Source organism: Balaenoptera physalus, assembly GCF_965194825.1.
Source record: "Balaenoptera physalus genome assembly, chromosome: 4".
Classification (NCBI taxonomy): domain Eukaryota; kingdom Metazoa; phylum Chordata; class Mammalia; order Artiodactyla; family Balaenopteridae; genus Balaenoptera; species Balaenoptera physalus.
Genome location: NC_138891.1, coordinates 92,787,988 through 92,808,949, shown reverse-complemented (window position 1 = coordinate 92,808,949; position 20,962 = coordinate 92,787,988). Strand labels below are relative to the sequence as shown.

Here is a 20,962-nt window from a genome sequence, read left to right as displayed (position 1 = left end):
CCTGAAAAATATGGGGAATGGAACACTGGCATTTCTTTTATCTGAGGACTTGATGAGAAAAATGATGCCTGGTAATCCATGAACGGTAACTCATACACAAGGAGTCAGATCTAGAAGCCAGGGGGAAAAGTAGGTGCACATACCTGAGGTCAATGTTGGTGATTTAGTTAGTAAATTAATTCAAAAAAATTAGCCTAAATTGTGTCTTCCTTTTAGGCTAATAATCTTGGCATCATTGCTGTCTTTGGCAGCTATTATTAACAATCCTGCAAATATATCTCTGCCTCTATTCTCGGAAAAACTCCTCTTCATTCTTGTGGGAGATGTCTTACAAAGCCCAAACAAGTAGTCATCTAATTAGAATGGACATCAGAGTCACAAGTATGTTGGATTCTGAATCATCCCTCTGCTATGCTCTAAAGCTTGTTGGCAGAGAGGGAAAGAGAGAGCTGTTTCTTCCCATTCATCTCCCTTCTTTATAGCACTCTCACAATTCCCCCAACAAAATGAAAATGAGTCAACTGCATAACCCCATGGCAACAACGTCCAGTCAAAGAGAAAAGTGAATCTTCATAGAGGACATTAGGAGCAGCCTGGCATACGCGCTCACTTGTTTGCTACTGACTGATGGTGTCCAAGGAACTCTCAACCTCTGCCTAGGCCCTTCTTTTTTTTTTTTTTAAACATCTTTATTGGAGTATAATTGCTTTACAATGGTGTGTTAGTTTCTGCTTTATAACAAAGTGAATCAGTTATACATATACATATGTTCCCATATCTCTTCCCTCTTGCGTCTCCCTCCCTCCCACCCTCCCTATCCCACCCCTCTAGGTGGTCACAAAGCACCGAGCTGATCTCCCTGTGCTATGCGGCTGCTTAGCTGGTAGGCCCTTCTTTTATGGAGCTAAGAACCTGAAGATTCAGGAGCTTCAAAAAATCAGAAGCCAAAACAAAGTCTCCTGCATTTGAGACATGTTCCTTCTTCTTAAAATGAAACTAACTCTGCAATAGTTCACGATTTATTTTAAAAGAGATGCATGTGGCATGCTTAAATGATAGATATTTGCAATACATCTGTACTGGATTTTACATACACACACACACACACACACACACACACAAACATGCTACTGAAAGTCTCAGCTTAGCCAACCCTCTATCATTAACTTTATTTGATCACTTCTGATTTAGTAACTAAGAACCAGTTGGTACCCACATGGAATATTTCTTTACTCTATGGTGCTCTGGGGAAAATGGATTTATGAAGTTGTTTTCAAATTATATTCATCCTTGTTAGTATTTTGAAAAATAAAAAAGGAGAAAAAACCACACTGGGTTATATATATTCTCATTTTCTTGTCCAAACAGTTTGTTGCAAGGAGACTACAAGACCACCTTGGGTTATTTTAAACTTCTTTCATTTGTAGCTATGTTTTTGGCCTTCATATGTGTTTATTAAGTGTAATATTATCTGCTTTGTCTGGCTCCTCAAAGCAGCAGCCAGACCATAACAAAGTGAGTGTTGAGAAATACTGTTAACAAGATCAAGATATATACACAAATATTTGCTGCCATCAGCCTTCCTTCACCACAGGAAATTATTTAGGAAAAAGAAGCAGAGTGCCTTTTTCAAAGCAAATCCATGGCCACAAATGCCATCATTATTATTACTTTGCACTCTAATGTCTCTGCCTTGTTTTCTCCATCTTTTCATACTCCTATAATGATTTCTTTTGTTCTAACTTTATCTCAAACCCATAGAACCCTGACACCAACTCTCTCTCATGGATGCCTGCTTTTGGGTTGTTCTTTGTTCCTTCTCACATCTTCTCCTCAATTATATTTTCCCCTATTTTCTTCAGACATAATACTATTTTTTCATTATCTTCATCTTCCGTCTCATCCTGCCTTTGCAACCTACAGAGGTAATTCTTTATATATTTTTTCCTGTAGGGGAGAAATTCAACTGATTTGTATCTAGCTAGAGGGAAAGGAGAGGAGAGAGAGAGAAGAATAGTTCTTCTGAAGTATTTAGTGTCCAACACATGAGACCCGAGCAAACAATATTTGGATCTTCTACTGAGAGATGGAAGCCCAGCCTTTATGTTTGGAAGCTCCCTGGTGTGCACATACTTTCTCCCAGGTCGTCAATTCTAGGTGCTACTGTGAAGGGTTTTTGCACATCAAATTACAATCCCCAGTCAACTGACTTTAAGATAGATTATCAGGTGGGCCTGACCTAATCACATGCACCCTTAGATCTGTGTCTCAAGACACAGGAAATCAGAGACTCAAAGTTGGACATGCTCCTGTTGGTCTGGAAACACTAGTAAGGAACTGTGAGTGACCTCTAGGAGCCAAGAGGGATCCCTGGCAACATTATTTAAAAATGGGGACATTCCTACAAGTACAAGGAACTGAATTCTGCCAACAAGCTTAATGAGCTTGAAAGAGGACATGGAACGTCAGATGAGAATGACAGTGTGACCAACACTTGGTTGCAGCCTTGATTATAACCGTGTGAAACCCTGAGCAGAGAACCTTAGCTACACCGTGCCCAGACTTCTGACATACAGGAACTGTAAGATAATAAAGCTGCATTCTTTAAGCCACTAAGTTTACAGTAATTTTTACACAGCAATAGAAAATGAATACATAAATAAATTATTTATAAATAAATTGCAATAAAGCAAGTTTGTCATATATCTGCTGTTGCATGGTTAGGTTCTAATATGCTAAAATTATTTTTAACAAAGAAAATTTCATGATTCCAAAATAAAAGGGAAAATGTCTCAAAAGCCTTGTTTAATTGTTTACTAATATTTATATCTATAGATACAGCTAATAAAGATGCTGAAATAAATTATTACCAGTATCTTAAATAAAGAATTCAGAATACAGGAAATTATAAGCAACAAACCACTATTATAACATCACAAGTATTCATTGATTTTAAGTTTTGGATACTGAACAAAGGCCTTAGAACCACTTATGTTTTAAAATAACTATTTCTAAGTTCTTTAATGAAGTGCTTCAAAATACTGTAGAAAGGAGAAACTTTGGACTCACCAGAACTCCCTCCCCTTCTCTTTTCATCCTTAGTGAGGGAGATACATGTCCACGGTGTTGATGACAAGGGACAGAATAACAAAATTTGGGGCAGATTCCATTCCTTGAAAATTTTTTCCAGTGTAGAATCTGTTGTTAACTCTTGCCTCTCCATTGTATGATATATACAATGCCTAATTCCCCCCTTTTTTCTTCCTAGTAGAAGCCCTTTTAATCCAGAGATTCACAATATAGCTAGTCCTCAAGGAGGGTTTTGATTTTTTTGTGCCAGTTAGATCATGGCCTTCCTTAGTCTAGAGGTAGACATGTGAATTAAGTTTTCCCAATCAGATTGAAGAAAAGGAATATTTTCTAGGTTTAAGGGAGAAAGCTCCCCTTTCCTCTCCTGCTGGCAGTTAATAAGCATTAATGTTGCTCAGGATGTCACTGGCAGCCATCTTGAAACCATAAGGACAACCAGCCCTAGGCGGTAGCTGAGTACAACAGAGGAGAAAGAAGAAAAGGAGATGGATCCTTGATTATATTAGGCTTCTCATTACAACACACCTGGAGTTCATTCTACCTCTGTACTTCCAGTTATATTAGATAATACATTTCTTTGTTGGTTTAAACCCCTTGGAGTTGGGGGTTTTCTGTTATCTGCAGCTCAAATATCCTAACAGATAATGTGAGAGATCAATACTCACTGTCAGTACGCTGTTTAAACTTCAGCTGAGCTTAATTCTCAAACGTAAAGCATTTCAAAGGCTTATAAAATTTCATCTCTAGTTTCCCAGGCAACTATCACATGTCACTCATGGATGTTCCGAAGCACACAGGTAATATTCCATCTCATCACCTCAATTTTAAACCTGGAGAAAGACAAACGAAATGGGTGCCAATAAATCCTCAAGGCTGCAGAGATAAAAGAAAAGAATGAAAATCCAGGAGGCAAAGGAAAGTAAACAATCTACTCTGCTATCTAATCTCCCCTTTTCCACTCTTTGTTTTCATTTCTCTTTTTTAATGCTGCCAGGAGAGATTCAAAATTAGATATAAATTTTCCTGGAGGCTAAGTCCTTCTTTCTGCATTAGTTTTCTGGACTCACTTGACCCTTGCATATAAGTAACACCACGTCCTGCAGAGAAAAGATTCAACAATTCCAAATTCATAATCTAAGACCTTTTGTTCTCTTCTCTCCCACATCATAAGAATAAAAATCAATCTTAGACCTAAATAGGTATAATAGACTTTAACGTAAATCATTTAAATGCTAATATTCTTTCTCTCTAAATGATTCTTCGATAAGGCTGAATTATATGCAAAATGATGGAAATAAAATTGAAAAATTATTTTTTGTCAAATTTTATAATGTTTTTTCCCATCATAGGCAATAAGTTGGAGATAATTTCAAGCCAGGGTAGGCAGCTTTGTTCATAGTTGCTTTGGATAATAACCAAATGAGACTTTCATTCAGGCCACAGAAGAAATCTCATGAGACACAAAACATTCAGAAAAGCTGAGGACTTCTATGTACCCAAGAACTACTCAGCCAGAAACCCAGAAAGTGAGATCATCCCTCACCTGAACTGCTCATTGGCTCCATACCGGCTTCTTGGCTTCCACTTCTTTCCTGCTATCACCTTCTGTCCACACAGTAGCCAGCATGATCCTGTTAATTATGAAATAGAACATCATCTCTGCTCAAAACCTCCAACAACTTTTCATCTCACTCAGAACACAATGGCCATCAGACCTCCATATAATCTGACTTTCTACCACCCTGTTTGACTTTATATTCTGTGCTACTTTCTTTCTCAAAGTCCACCCCATCCACCTTGGCCTCCTTGATGTTAAGAATGCCAAGCATGCTTCCACTCAGTGCCTCTGGACTTACACATCCTCTGCCTATGAAGTTCTTCTTGGAGATATTTCCTTAGCTCACCCACTTTAAGTAGGTTTCTGCTGAAATGTCCCTGTATCTATTCAGATACATTCATTACTCCCTGCCCAACTTATACAAAATAGCATCTTCTATATCACTCTCCATCTCCTCACCCTATTTTCTTAGAGTTTTTCATAGTATTTGTCATCCCTGAACATATTACATAATTTATTGTCTATCATCCATGATAATATGAGCTCCATGACATCAGGAACTTCCCTTTGTTCATTGCTTATATCCCAGCACTTAGAACCAGTACCTGGCACTTGGTAGAAGCTAAATAAGTATTTCTTAAATACATGAATAAACTTTTATTTCAATAAAAGTTGCCAAGAATATTCACAACATATCTAGATAGAATACTGTTTTAATGAAAGCCATTTTATCCTATAATTCTGTATAATGAGATTATTTCTCATTCTTTTGCTTTTAAAAAAAAGTTATTTCCTTGGAAACAATCTAAATATTCATCAACAGAGAAATGGATAAAGAAGATGTGGTACATATATACAATGGAATATTATTCAGTCATAAAAAAGAATGAAATAATGCCATTTGCAGCAACATGGATAGACCTAGAGATTATCATACTAAATGAAGTAAGTCAAAGACAAATATCATATGATATCACTTATATGTGGAATCTAATACAAAAAATGATACAAATGAACTTACTTACAAAACAGAAACAGACTCACAGATCTCGAAATAAAATTTATAGTTACCAAAGGGGAAACGTGGTGGGGGAGGTGATAAATTAGGAGATTGGGATTAATATATATACACTACTATATATAAAATAGATAAACTGCAAGGACCTACCGTATAGCACAGGGAACTATACTCAATATTCTGTAATAATCTATATGGGAAAAGAATCTAATAAAGAATATATATATATATATATATATATATATATGATTCACTTTGCTGTACACCTGAAACTAACACAACATTGTAAATCAACTCTACTCCAATAAAAATTAAAAAGCTATTTCTTTTTAAAAGGGAAATATATATTCATTACAGAGAAATATGTATGTGCATGTGTACATATGTGTGGAAAAATGTAAAGGAAGGAAAACAGAATGTAGCTACAATTCCATCCGTCAAAGGACAACCGCTGTTACAAACTATATAGGAAGAAGCTATTTTCATTTCCTGGGAAACAATTTAAATTAACATTTCATTCCATGGATTGAAACAATTTCAGTTTTTGCTAAGAAACAGACTGAGCGAATCACCATCAAAGACTCACTGACTATTCAGCACAATGTTAGGCTTGATTATTCACAAAGAACACACATTTCAGATTGTCCCAACTGGGAGAAGCCTGGTCTCCCCATACTAGAACAAATACCAGCTTTAGCAGTCTTCTAAGAAGTAGACAAAGAAAACAAACAAATCAACAAAACATCAAAAGGCAAAAACCAAACAATTTAAAATGTCAGTGAACTTCCTCTAGCATTTCATTCAAATACAGTTATAAGTGGAGAAAACTATATTTACCCTCCTTAATGCCTCTATGTTAGAAGCAATTAAAACGTCCCTTTGTAAGAAGCTCAAGGCCCTACATCCTTTCTTTGAATTATTATCCATGAATCAATAACAATTTGATATATTATATATATATATATATATATATATATATAACATACAAAAATTTTTTTTAATAAAATTTACGTTAAATCTCTTCTGGCACTGTGGCTGCAGCTTTCAACTTTTACATAATTGACTGTGCTATGACTGTTTGGATGTTCTTCTAAGCTTGTAGCACATATCATCAGCATTTCCATAATGTCAATATTCTAGTTAAATTTTGTCCTTTGAATTCGTCTACCTAAATAAGAAAATTCAATTTTGAAATTAATTCATCTCCAGTCATTTATCCAGCAAAACAAGTTCAAATTATGTATTTTCAAGTTACCTAAGGTTATAATGTTTTTAGAGGTTTGTTTCATTTGAATTTTCAAAATCATATGGCAGATGTTTTCAAATGACATATTTTTGTTGTTGTTATTTACATTCCCCATTATACATATATTTTAATACTCCCTCTGGAGTCCTCAGTAGGACTGCTTAAAATGTTACTAGGTAAAACAAAAAAAGACATGACATGCTGACATGCAAGCCAGTGGCTTAGGAAAGACTATTCCCATACTGAGGATAGTCAGCTTAAACTGACTCAGCCCAAGTCCAAAAGTTTAAATATTTATAGTGTTCTTTGTCTTTTACCAATTCAGAGATTTTTATTTTCCAAAATTTAATTGCAATCTCCATTTTACTAATAATATTCATTCTTCTTATAGAACAGGAAAACTCAGCAATGCACAGAGGACGTTTTGATCTAAAACTCATGTCCTAAACTAAAATTTAGCCCCAGTTACTGGGGAAGATATGTCATAAAGCCACTCTCAATAGGTTCTGTGCTCTAAAGAGAGAAGCAGGGGCTTTATTTTACTACTAGGAAATGCACCGTTAAATAAATCTATACTATGTTTTCTTAAATCACAATCTAAGACCATCGAGCAAATGAGTGAGAAATTTAGGTTAAGGCTTGAGCCTCCTTTAAACATTTATCATGACATTACAGGAATACATTGTTCCTCCAGCTTCCCAAATAGGTGCCACATGGAGAAGCTAATGTCCAAGGGCATCTAAAGTGTAACCATAACGTTGACTCAGAGTATGCATACCCTCATTCATTAAATCTTATGTTTATTGATTGATGCCTACCTTATGTTAAACACTCTTCTAGGGGCAGGGGAACCAAGCAAAGTCCTGTCCCTCAAGGAGCTTATAACCAATCATCTCACAAAATCCGAAGGTTTAACCAATATACATCAGGCTTCTCAGAGTAAAGAGATAGATGTTTTCGGGGGATTTAATCTCATAATATATCCAGTCTTGTACCATTTAAAAAAAATTTCCTCAGCATCACCTGGGGGTGCTTATAAAAAGTAGATTCCTTGGCCCGCTTGACACTGAATCAGAATCTATTAGATTATGGCCCAGATATGCACTCCATTGTCAAGAATTGGAAACCAGCAGAAAAGAGAATAAAAGGAATTTCCAAACCTCTCCCTCTCCACTCCTTTGTCAGTCTGAATCCAACCCCTCTGGTGCTTCTCCTTCCTCTAGTTCACAGAGCTGAAAATGTTGTTCAGCTTGATGTAATAATGATAACTATAATCATACAAATTGCATATTCCACTCCCCGTGGTGCCGCACAGAGAATTGATGGCCTTGTGCAGGCAGGGCAGTCATGTATCAAAGCTGCAGGAACTGTGTAGAATTCAGGAAATGCCAGTGCTCTCCTTCGCTTTATGTTCCTTGTAACCTTGCTGTCTCTCTCAGTTGCTGTAGCAGAGATCAGGTAATCCATCAAAAGAGAAGCATCATAAACTACCCTTCTGCCTTCCAAAGTACCCTTTTTTCCTCCAGCTTCTGATTTCAAAATTGAAGCTGGAAGGAGTTTTAAGATAGTGTGGAATCCTTGGGGCTCTCAGAATCCCGGCCCCAGCCTTTTAGTCCTCAGCCTATCCCAACTGAGTCTTTCTTATTAGAGAGATCTCCTCTCCTCTCAAAAGACACTGGACTTTTCCAGAAAGCAGTCACAAATTCCATAGAAATTGCATTGCGGGCAAGGACGCGTTTCTATCAGATTTGTCAAGCAGTCTGGTTCAACTTCCAGTGCCTGACAAGACCTGTGCTCATCTCTGAATGTGCCAGTACTTTTGCACAGTTTCCTCACATGTGGGAGTGTGGGAGTATGTATATGTGATCTTTTCTTTATGCTTTTGAAAGAAGAACAATAAAGACCAAAAAGACACAGGAAAAAAGGGGAGGAAAATTTATCATGAAAATTTAATCCATATCCAGTGTTTTTAGCAGTTTGGGAGCAAGTACAAACTCCATTATTTGTGCAGCTATTTCTGTCACCTCCCAGTGACCCTCAGAGCTGGACCCTCCACTGCCCAGGGAGACAGAGTTTTGCAGTTTTTGAAAGCAACGAAGGACCCTTGTCATAAGTTTATTAGGATGTAAAACCCAGCTATTTTACTGGAAGCATTTCCATTTTTTAATGCATACTGAATCTGCTAATGGACTGTCTCATGTTCTTTGCTCTTTTTAATTCAATATTCTGTCACTTTCATTTTCAAGATGTCTCAAAGAAAACTAAATTATTATGATGTGCTTGATATGCAAGAATCAAAATGGACTTATATCCTAACGTACCTTCAGTTTAGTATTTGTGGATCAAAGATTGTTTTTATAGGTAATTTCTTAAAATGTATGAAGTGCCCTACTTCCATTGTCACTCACATAAGGTCAATGACACCATTTTATATGAACTAAGGAAAATTTCAGTTTATTATGTAAATAAATGTACTAATCAATCTGTTGAGAGGATACTATCTTAGAGTTATTATATGTGGATTCTACACTATATGTAGCTTGTATGTTAAGGTATACATAGTATTTAAAAATAAGCATGGGTACATTTTTCCCCCAATAGAAACTAATCATCACTGCTTTTGAAAGCCACCAAGCGCCTCTCCCAAATAGCAACTCCTTTATTCCACATCCAGAGGTAGCCCGTTCCTTTTTTTTTTTTTTTTTTTGATAGTTTTATCACCTATGTCTGTATCCCTAATCAACAGTATTTAATTTTATGTGATTATTAACTTTTTTATAAATGAATTTTATAAATTCATTCATTTTGCTGTCTACTTTGTTTACTTAATATAACTTGTGACATTCATCTAGATGATAGAGTTAACTTTATTTTCACTGCTGAATATTATTCCATTGTACAAATATCACACTTTTTTATTTATTCAATTTTTAGTCAGTGGACACTTGAAGTGCCTCCAGTTTTTTTTGTTTGTTTGTTTAATTTTTCCCTACTAAAAAGAAATTAGTTCTGGGACTTCCCTGGTGGTCTAGTGGCTAAGACTCCACACTCACAATGCAGGAGGCCTGGGTTCAATCCCTGGTCAGGGAACTAGATCCCACATACCGCAACTAAAAGATCCTGCGTGCTGCATCTAAGACCCGGCACAGCCGAATAAATAAATTAAATAAATAAATATTTTAAAAAATAAATTAGTTATTTTCATCAGATATTGTTAAATGTGAAACAAAAATCTAGGTTTTAACTTCCTGTTAAATCCACAAAGAAGTAACTACACTGTGCAAGGTTCACTGTTTGATTCTTAGGCAGTAGGCCACGGATGTCTCTTTACCTTTGTTTATTGTTTTCTCCCCTCTGTTTCTGCAGTTTGAACCTCTCTTCTCATTCCCCACCATTGTACCCACTTTCCACAGAATTTCCAATATACCAAAAACAAAAACAAAAACACAAAGAAAACTTTATTTCACATAGGCAATGAAAACATGCCCTGGCAATCATAAAGAAAATAGTAAGGAAATCTTTCTGTACTCTGTCTCCTGCCTATTATTTCATATTGCGTGTATTAAGGTATGTGCTCTTACTCGAAATATTTGTGAAATTTGTTGGCGAATTTCTGTTCAGAAAACTATCTGTGTAAGTTTCTCAGCACCAAGTGTCTACTTCTGATTTATTAGCTCCAGCACCTCTCTTGGACATCTGCTGCATCTCCACGTGCCTCACCTACTTGTCCCCTTTGGCTACTGAGCTTTGCGGACTGTTTCAGGAATTTTATTACTACTGCAAGGATGGAACATACTGCTTTGTCAGTCAGCCTCTCAGTCAGACAATGCTATTACTTGTCTAGTCCCTGCACTCCTGACTCTCACAGATGAGGTGGTAATAGGATGCTGTCTAATCTTCTCCAACCACATTTTGCCAGTAAGAAATAGGAAGGAGTCCTCACACCTGGCCATTTCAGAGATAGCCCTGCTTACCCAGATCTTAATGGTTCTTAAAGGCTCTGGAATTTAATTACTGGTTACTAACCCTGCCTTCTCCACTAATTATCTGTACATTCTTAATCAAATTAGGTAACCTAATGCTGCCTCAGTTTACTTGTCTGGAAAGTGGGATATAAAACAATACCACATCAGTTAGTTCTTGCTGTGTAACAAATCACCCAAAAACTTAGCAGCATAAAACAATAATCATTTATTATTTCTCATGACTCTGTGTGTTGTCTGGGCTGGTCTGATGTTCTGTGCTGGACTTGACTGATCTCAACATGACTTATTCAGGATGTATTCTCAGCTGACAGGTTAGCTGAGGATTGGCTGGTCTAGGAGAGCTTTAGTTGGGTTATTCAGCTCTGCTGCACATGGTCTCTCAGCCCGGATTAGTCCTCATGCTAATGGCAGGGCTTTAAGAGCATGAGGACATAATTAGCCAAATGTTACTTCGCTAAATTAGCCAAATGTTACTTCGCTAAAGCAATTCACAGAGTTAGCCCAGAGTCAAAATAGATGGAAACTACAAAGTTAAAGCAAAAAAGGAGGCAATACCTGGGTCCATCAATACAATAATTTTACCTAATAATATCAATCTCTAATCAAAAATGTGAGAATTAATCCATGTAAATATCTTGGTATAATGTCAGATACATAATAAAAACTGGTAAAGAACCAGTTATCACCCTACTATCTAGGACTGGAATGCTGTCTTCTTGTCCAAAATATGTTTATTAAATAGAAAGGCAATGACTGCTTTCTTCTGTTCCCAGGATTAAGAAAAAAATTCCTAAAAAAATTATCACTGAAAAAAATGTAGACTCTATTCCCAAGATCCTCTAAATAGGGAGTCAGCAAATACTTTCTATAAAAGGGTGGAGAGTAAATAGTTTAGACTCTGAAAGCCATATGTCTCTTTCACAACTACTCAACTCTACCATTGTAGTGAGAAAGCAGCCATACATAAAAATGTCACCAAGTGGGCACAGCAATGTTCCAACAAAACTTTATTTACAAAAACAGGTGATACATCAGATTTGGCCCAGAAGCCATATAGTTCACTGTTTCCAAATGTAAATGAACAAATGACCTAGCATGTGAAAGCCTGGGAAGCTTATAAAGAACTTAACCAGTTGGTATGATTTATTCCTAGGTTCACTAGTCTTCTATTTTATTTTTTCTGAAGTTTTCAGTATACTATTGAAATGAGAATTATTATGAGGCATATATACTCCAAATATCAAGCAATCAACAGATAAAGCCTGTTATACCAGAATATGGATGTATTGGTGGTTGAGATATCGTGCAAAGTTTTCATTGTATAGGAAAACCAAAATAGCAAATCGTTTTCAGATTATTTGCCACAAAAAAGCTCTTAAATAATATAGCTTATTGATGATTGATAGAAGTTTCCTGCCCATATATTCAAAGCATGGCAATATAAATCACATATTTTCATTTGTAAGGAGTAAATGATATTCATATTCTGATGTGATTTATTATTTTGAAGTTGAACACAATGTGACTTTATAAGTGTGAAGGTGCATTAGACCATGTTATTAATGTTACAAAAGTTGGGTATAGCTATAATTTGGTTCTATAAAAAACAGCAGTAATATTTTTTAGATGCTCTAAATTAATAGTGATTTTAAAGCTGTGACAACATAGGCCATCATAAGACATATATTAATGGAACCATCTAGTAAGAACTTTACTCTTCCATTTTACTAAGAAGCATCTTTGGGGCAAAGAATTGTTTTTACCGCCTAGTCCTTCTTCATGGCAAGTTTTGAGTGTAGATTTAAAGAGGGAAAATCACTCAGGAAATATTGAAAATCTACAAACATGTGTTTGGAGAAAATAAAAATCGATCATGGCATTACAACCATTTCTATACATTTTCCATGTACAGAAAAGTCAACTTTTCAGAAAAGTTGTTTTATTAGTTCACTTATATTTGCATTCAATCTCTAAATATCCCTTGCTCAGCAACTCTTATTCAGCTTTCCTAATTATATTTATCATAGATCACGTATATTCTCTGGTTTTTGTTTTTTGTTTTTTGGGTTTTTTTTTTGGTATTTGAGACCTGTAGTCTTAGAATTCGATTTTTTTTAACACTGTTTATTTATTTTTTAACATCTTTATTGGAGTATAATTGCTTTACAATGGTGTGTTAGTTTCTGCTTTATAACAAAGTGAATCAGCTATACATATACATATATCCCCAAATCTCCTCCCTCTTGCATCTGCCTCCCAACCTCCCTATCTCACCCCTCTAGGTGGTCACAAAGCACCGAGCTGATCTCCCTGTGCTATGCGGCTGCTTCCCACTAGCTATCGATTTAACATTTGTATGTATATATAAGTCCATGCCATTCTCTCACTTCGTCCCAGCTTCCCCTTCCCCTTCCCCGTGTCCTCACGTCCATTCTCTATGACTGCGTCTTTATTCCTGCCCTGCCCCTAGGTTCTTCAGAACTTTTTTTTTTTTTTTTTAGATCCCATATATATGTGTTAGCATATGGTATTTGTTTCTCTCTGTATGACAGACTCTAGGTCCATCCACCTCACTACAATGACCCAGTTTCATTTCTTCTTTTTTTTTTTTTCATTTCTTCTTATGGCTGAGTAATATTCCATTATATATGTGTACCACATCTTCTTTATCCATTCCTCTGTCGATGGACATTTAGGTTGTTTCCATGTCCTGGCTACTGTAAATAATGCTGCAATGAGCATTGGGGTACATGTGAATTTTTTGAATTATGGTTTTCTCAGGGTATATGCCCAGTAGTGGGATTGTTGGTTTATGTGGTTGTTCTATTTTTAGTTTTTTAAGGAACCTCATACTGTTCTCCATAGTGGCTGTATCAATTCACACCAACAGTGCAAGAGGGTTCCCTTTTCTCCACACCCTCTCCAGCATTTATTGTTTCTAGATTTTTTCACGATGGCCATTCTGACTGGTATGAGGTGATACCTCATTGTAGTTTGGATTTGCATTTCTCTAATGATTAATGATGTTGAGCATCTTTTCATGTGCTTGTTGGCCATCTGTATGTCTTCTTTGGAGAAATGTCTATTTAGGTCTTCTGCCCATTTTTGGATTGGGTTGTTTGTTTCTTTAATCTTGAGCTGCATGAGCTGTTTATATATTTTGGAGATTAATCCTTTGTCCGTTGATTCGTTTGCAAATATTTTCTCCCATTCTGAGGGTTGTCTTTTCGTCTTGTTTATGGTTTCCTTTGCTGTGCAAAAGCTTTGAAGTTTCATTAGGTCCCATTTGTTTATTTTTGTTTTTATTTCCATTACTCTAGGAGGTGGATCAAAAAAGATCTTGCTGTGATTTATGTCAAAGAGTGTTCTTCCTATGTTTTCCTCTAAGAGTTTTATAGTGTCCGGTCTTACATTTAGGTCTCGAATCCATTTTGAGTTTATTTTTGTGTATGGTGTTAGGGAGTGTTATAAATTCATTCTTTTACATGTAGCTGTCCAGTTTTCCCAGCACCACTTATTGAAGAGACTGTCTTTTCTCCATTGTATATCTTTGCCTACTTTGTCATAGATAAGTTGACCATAGGTGCATGGGTTTATCTCTGGGCTTTCTATCTTGTTCCATTGATCTATGTTTCTGTTTTTGTGCCAGTACCATATTGTCTTGATTACTGTAGCTTTGTAGTATAGTCTGAAGTCAGGGAGTCTGATTCCTCCAGCTCCATTTTTTTCCCTCAAGACTGCTTTGGCTATTCGGGGTCTTTTGTATCTCCATACAAATTTTAAGATGATTTGTTCTAGTTCTAGTTCTGTAAAAAATGCCATTGGTAATTTGATAGGGATTGCATTGAATCTGTAGATTGCTTTGGGTAGTATACTCATTTTCACAGTATTGATTCTTCCAATCCAAGAACATGGTATATCTCTCCATCTGTTGGTATCATCTTTAATTTCTTTCATCAGTGTCTTATAGTTTTCTGCATACAGGTCTTTTGTCTCCCTAGGTAGATTTATTCCTAGGTATTTTATTCTTTTTGTTGCAGTGGTAAATGGGAGTGTTTCCTTAATTTCTCTTTCTGATCTTTCAATGTTAGTGTATAGGAATGCAAGAGATTCCTGTGCATTAATTTTTTATCCTGCAACTTTACCAAATTCATTGATTAGTTCTAGTAGTTTTCTGGTGGATCTTTAGGATTTTCTATGTATTGTATCATGTCATCTGCAAACAGTGACAGTTTTACATCTTCTTTTCCCATTCGTATTCCTTTTGTTTCTTTTTTTTCTCTGATTGCCGAGGCTAGGACTTCCAATACTATGTGGAATAATAGTGATGAGAGCGGAATTTTCACCATGTCTACTACACAAATGATTTTAGGTGACTTACATATTTATTGATTTTCATTTTTTTATTGAGATATAGTTGACATAGAATATTGTGTAAGTTTAAGATGTACAGCATGTTGATTTGATACATTTATATATTGCAATATGATTATCACCAGAGCATTAGCTAACACCTCTATCACATTACATAATTATCATTTATTTTTCTATTGCTTTTTAAAACAAACCTTTATTAAATATCATGGCACTCAGGCCACTGTGCTTATAAAATTATATAGGGGAGGTAGACAGGAAAGGAGAGAGATAATTCTTCCAGGAATTTGGATGCAATGATTACTATATTTGAACACTCGATTTTGTTTTGAACATGGTGGGAATCAAAGCAAAAATGAAACCATAGGGGTTTTCATGTTTCTCACTGTAAGATAAAAAGAAATGCAAAGTTCTATGGAATCGACATGTTTTCTTGGAACATACACTAAGGAAAATTCGACTTATTTTTTCAGAAGATTAAAACTTGTCCATCTTTTAACTCTTACTATGTCTTACTAAAAGCCAAGAAAATGTATAAGGACTGTGGACTGTTAGCTCAGCCAGGAAAGTCTAGATATATCTTCTGGTTATCTAAAATGATACAGGGATAGGACTTGGAAAATAAAGTAAGAGAAATGAATGGATAATAGTCCCTAGTGCATTTATCTAGTATCTTGTATTTAATTTGTAAATTCTTTCTTATATATTATTGATGAGCACCTTGCCAAATATGGATAAATTATTATCACCGCATGATTATGACAGTCTTCTCTACAATAGAAATCCAGAATTATCTGCTTATAACATAGTGACTTAAAACTATTAAATTTAAATCCATTAAATGTTTTAAAATTTTTTGTACAATGCCAGGCTTTCTTGAAAATAAAGCCACTATGTATAATTTGTCAGCTAAATTATCTTCTGTGTTGGAGAAAATATTTTCTCAATAATTTGGGGAAGATTTTTATCATAAGCTAATCCTTCAGTTTTATTTTAGGAGTTCCAATAGATGATGATTTGCATTTTGTCAATCACATAAAATTTTTTAGGTATCTGGTATGATTCTAATTAAAATAAAATTCTTTGTACAAAAACGATAAGAATTTCTAGTAAAGTGGACAGGCAATATAGCAGATTTTTACCACATTGTGAAGGGTCTGAGATTCTGCTTCTCTTTGCTTGTGTCCTTTAGAATAACCAGCCCTTCAGCAGGTCAGTGGTACACAAAGTTTCAGTTGTCAATGAATTTTACAGATCATGCTAGTTGCTGCTTTATTCCCAAGGAAAGAGTCAACAACTTTTAACTTAGCAGGTGTCATGGTGCAGTTGAGCTTGACAACATCCCAGGAAATGTACTTAAAAGGACTTGAATTGGACTTTCCTATTTTATCCTTATTCAGAGAGGCCATCAGATCGTTATGTGCCATTTCTCATTCCCAGCAGGGCAATGATATTATCCTCAGAGGGTGCTGTGTTGGCATCTCTTGCTCCCACAATTCATTGTATAATTTTTAATGCCTTGTGTCATGCAAGTGGGAATCATATATGTAATAGGAGTAGGCTAATTTAACCTAATTTAATATTGTTCTTCTGCTTGCTAGTAGGTTCCTCTATTTTATATTTTCTTCCTTGCCATTTTTCAATAGTTTATTGTGTTAAATGAGACAAGCTCTGCCAAATTAGAGTGAAGAACTTATTCCTTCAGTCTTATCTTTCCCTTCTATTCAGATCAGCAGCTTACACTAACTGAGCACTTAGTAGGGGCCACCGCTGTGTTCTAAGTGCTTTACATACACTTACAGATTGAATCAGAACAACAGTCCTAGGAAGTGAACACTATTAGGATCATCTTTTCAGAGATGAGGAAAAATAAGCCAGTCAGTTCAAGACGATACAGCTAGTAAGTGTAGGAGCCAGAAGTCTAACCCAGGCAGCCTAATTTCAGAGTAGGCTCTGAAATCATTAATCTATTCTGCCTTTCAGTCATTCAAGAACCAGGTCAAATATCTGGTTCCACTACTTACTAGTTGTGTGATTTCAGTCAAGTCCTATGAACTAATTAAGCCTCTGTTTCCACATCTCTAAAAAGATGCCTAATACCCTCATCAAAGAGTTGTTTGTGGGCATTGGATGGGGACATAAACATAACAGCCATTTGTAAAATCAGAGCATGACTATACAGTAAGGAATATGTAAGGAAAATAAGAATTTTTAAAATTGCTGTCATGGATGAAGAATAAGCTTCATCCCTTCACTCATGAAAGGGGTGGGGGGAGTCATGGGAGAAAAGACAAATATTTACTAAGTATCTGTTCTATGTATGAAATAATAGACTCAAAGGTGGCAAAGCAAAAGATGATTTAGTAAAATTAATAGACCAGTGATTTTACTCTTCGTTTTCTTGAAAAAAATATAGTTGAGATTTGACCAATTATGCACATGTGTCAGTATGTAAAAGTAATGGTTAATACTGGAGTGAAATATAAAATGCAAAATTCAAATACACTATCTTGGAAAAGGTGGTAGAAATGGCACTATGGGGGTGCCTGGAGTCAGATGTCATCATGCTTGGAGAGCTTTATAGAGTAGACAGTTCTTTAGCAGAGGAATAAGATTAGGTGAGAAAGGGGAGAGAGGGCATTTGGACATAAGAACTGATACGTGGGCTGATTTAAAAGCTTGAATGCATGAAGCTTGTTTACAAGCAAGCCATCCTGGCTGACAAGGATGACGACGTTAACGAGAGATGAGAGAGTTAAACGGACAAGGTTCTCCAGAGAATATTTTAAATCTTAGATTTTATGTAATAGAGTGTTAGGTTATTCAAATAGGTTAAGATCTTTTTTAAAACATCATTTTAAAAGAAAGAAAGGCTATTAAAAAATGGAGAAAAATGAACAAGACTTGCTTATGTATATTTGTCTTTGATTAAGAAGAGATGAAAGTGCTCAAATTAGTTTGTAATTTGGCCATGTAAGTAGACATTTCTTAATGGAAAACAAAAATAACAAGGTTAGAGCCTGACTTTATTCAAATGGAAAAAGAGATACAAAGTGACATACTTTGAGCTATTTCTATTTTTAATCTGCATGTGGAATTTCAAAAAATAAGATGAGGTAAGTTACCTTCTTAAACCTAGGGGTGACATTTTCTTTTAGAATAGTTGTTAATTGAGGACCAGCGCTATCTCCAAACAATATCATTTCAAATACTTTGCAAAAAAACCCAAAATAAGTGTTTTCATAATTATTAAGGATAATTCCTACATTTCCTACATTTGAAGTATTTGTTTCTTCAAATCATTTCCCTAAATATTATTCATCAAGATTCACATCTTATCTATACCTATAATCTTATCAATATCTATAATCTCTTATATATAATCTTATAGATCTTATTATAAGATATATTTTATTATTCCCATTTTAAAGAAGAGAAAATTGAGGCTCAACAAAACAAGTGATTTATTTGCAGGAAAACAGTGTAAGGAGGAACACAGTACAACACTATGACTTCAGTCCCTAGTATTCTGACTTCAGAATTCCAGAACACTACACCTGTTTTTCAGTCAGTACCTACATTTGCTGAATTCATGAATTTAACAACTCCTTTAAGGCCCTTGCATTTTTCAATTTCTGGAAGCAAAGTAAATCATTACATAAATAAATATATAAATAAATGTTTAAGGTAGAAACAATATTAAATTTAAGTAGTGAGTGGCATTGGTTGATTTTAAATAAAAACATCATAGCTTGTACTTAGCTACTTTTTTTTTTAAACTTTCTTTTCCTCTTATTTACTTAATCTTTATGTTGTTGAGTTGTTTATAAAATAATAACGTTAGCGCTCAAGAGAGAAAAACGAGTTTCATTTCCCCCTACCAATAACTTGTAAGTAAAGGAAATACAGATTACCCTCTGATAGTTAAATTAGAAAAATCAATGAACCTAATGAATGAGTTGTCTGGTTTAAAATGGTTTCTGGCTAATAGCCTTATAAATTTCCATAGAATTATCTATGTAATGATGCAAAGATGTAAATTCACAAGACCTAAATATCAAGATGATCATACAAGGTATCAGTGGTATGTAAGAGGAATTTCTAGTAAATATAAGTTAGAAGGGACTAGATGAAGGGTGGGAAATGGTTTTTACTTCCATGTTTTGCTCCATGAAACATGATATCCTCCAGTTGAAAGAACATGAGGACCCACAGCATGCTTCCCACTAACGTACAGCCTCCTGCTTAGGGGGCCAGGGTCTACTCCAGCAGAAAACGTCATAGCCATTTACTGCCAAATGGCAGTGATTATAATTTTTCATATACTCCCCTATATAGCATGTCAGAAGACTATCTAGCAGGATAAGGAAAAAATCCCACTAAAACATGAGGCTTGCTAGATGAAATAGCTACTAAGTATAAAAATGCAGTCAGGAAACATACATACTAACCTGGTCTCAAGCTGTCTGTTTGAGAAGGGTTTTTTTTTTTTTTTTTTAACATCTTTATTGGAGTATAATTGCTTTCCAATGGTGTGTTAGTTTCTGCTGTATAACAAAGTGAGTCAGCTATACGTATACATATATCCCCATATCCCCTCCCTCTTGCGTCTCCCTCCCACCCTCCCTACCCCACCCTCTTTAACCACTACTCAAATATCCACCTCCAAAGTCTGCTTTGCAAACACAGGTTTGAATATATTTTCCCTTATTAGAGGAAAAAGTCAATATTCAAAACACCACCAATGAATAAAATGGAAGTTCCAAAGGAAAACTGCACCATGAAAGACGGTATATTAGCCCTTCAAGTTCAAAACCAGCCCACCAATCAACAATTTACTGATATGAATTTTTTCCTGAAATGGCTCATCTACTCCTACTTTGAAAACTTGGGCAAGTAACTTACCATTCTATACCTCAGTTTTCTCACCCGTAAAATGGGGATAATTTTTCTACCTGAAGTATTTGCTCTTAGGATTGAAGGTGCTAATACACATGGAGCATGTAGAGCCCTCATAAACCCTCAATGCATTCTTCTCCTGCTCCACTGTCCCTCTCCCTCACCCCTTTAGTCTCAATGAGACAACAAATTAGGAAGCTTCTTATGATATTTCATGTGATACTAACAGATGTAGCCACTCTAAAAGAGAAGCATGAATCTATAAGAAGCTGTGATTCAAAGATAACAGAATAACATGCAAAGGAAAGGAATTAAATGAAATTAGAGTTAGATAAGTAAAAGTTGGAGGAATTTTAAAATTGTCTTGGCAGAATTAAAATAATCTAGCAAAATAGTAAACTGAAAAATCGATAATGTGGGAACTGAATCAGATATTAATTTAACATCAGTTCATCAATTTATATTATTGAATATGTACTATGGGCCTAGCTGTGCCAAACTCTTGGAATAAACTGGAAAAAATTGGTGAATAAGAGACACCAATCTGCCTTAGGGAAATTCCTTCTTTCCCCTCTCTCTCTCTCTCCCCCTTTGTCTCTGTCTCTTTGTCTCTGTCTCTGTCTCTCTCTCTCTCTCCTCACTTCCTAATCTAACTACCTAGGTAGAAGTAGAGTGATTGGTTCAGGGATGGGCTGAACACTCAACTCAGCAGAGGGAGTTACATGAACTACAAGGAAATATATATTTCTCACTGATGTTGAACCTGAGAAAATGTGAGGCTGGACGTACTT

At 35.6% G+C, this 20,962-nt stretch overlaps 1 protein-coding gene across 1 annotated transcript in view; it reads right to left on the bottom strand.

Moving 5' to 3' along the window:
• Positions 1-20,962, bottom strand: part of LOC309660121 (uncharacterized protein) — a 1,229,325-nt gene that overhangs the window by 404,783 nt on the left and 803,580 nt on the right. The window contains exon 10 of the mRNA XM_082460663.1: positions 3,756-4,721. The gene's annotated coding sequence lies outside the window, so the exon portion shown is untranslated. The remainder of the gene's footprint in view (positions 1-3,755; positions 4,722-20,962) is intronic.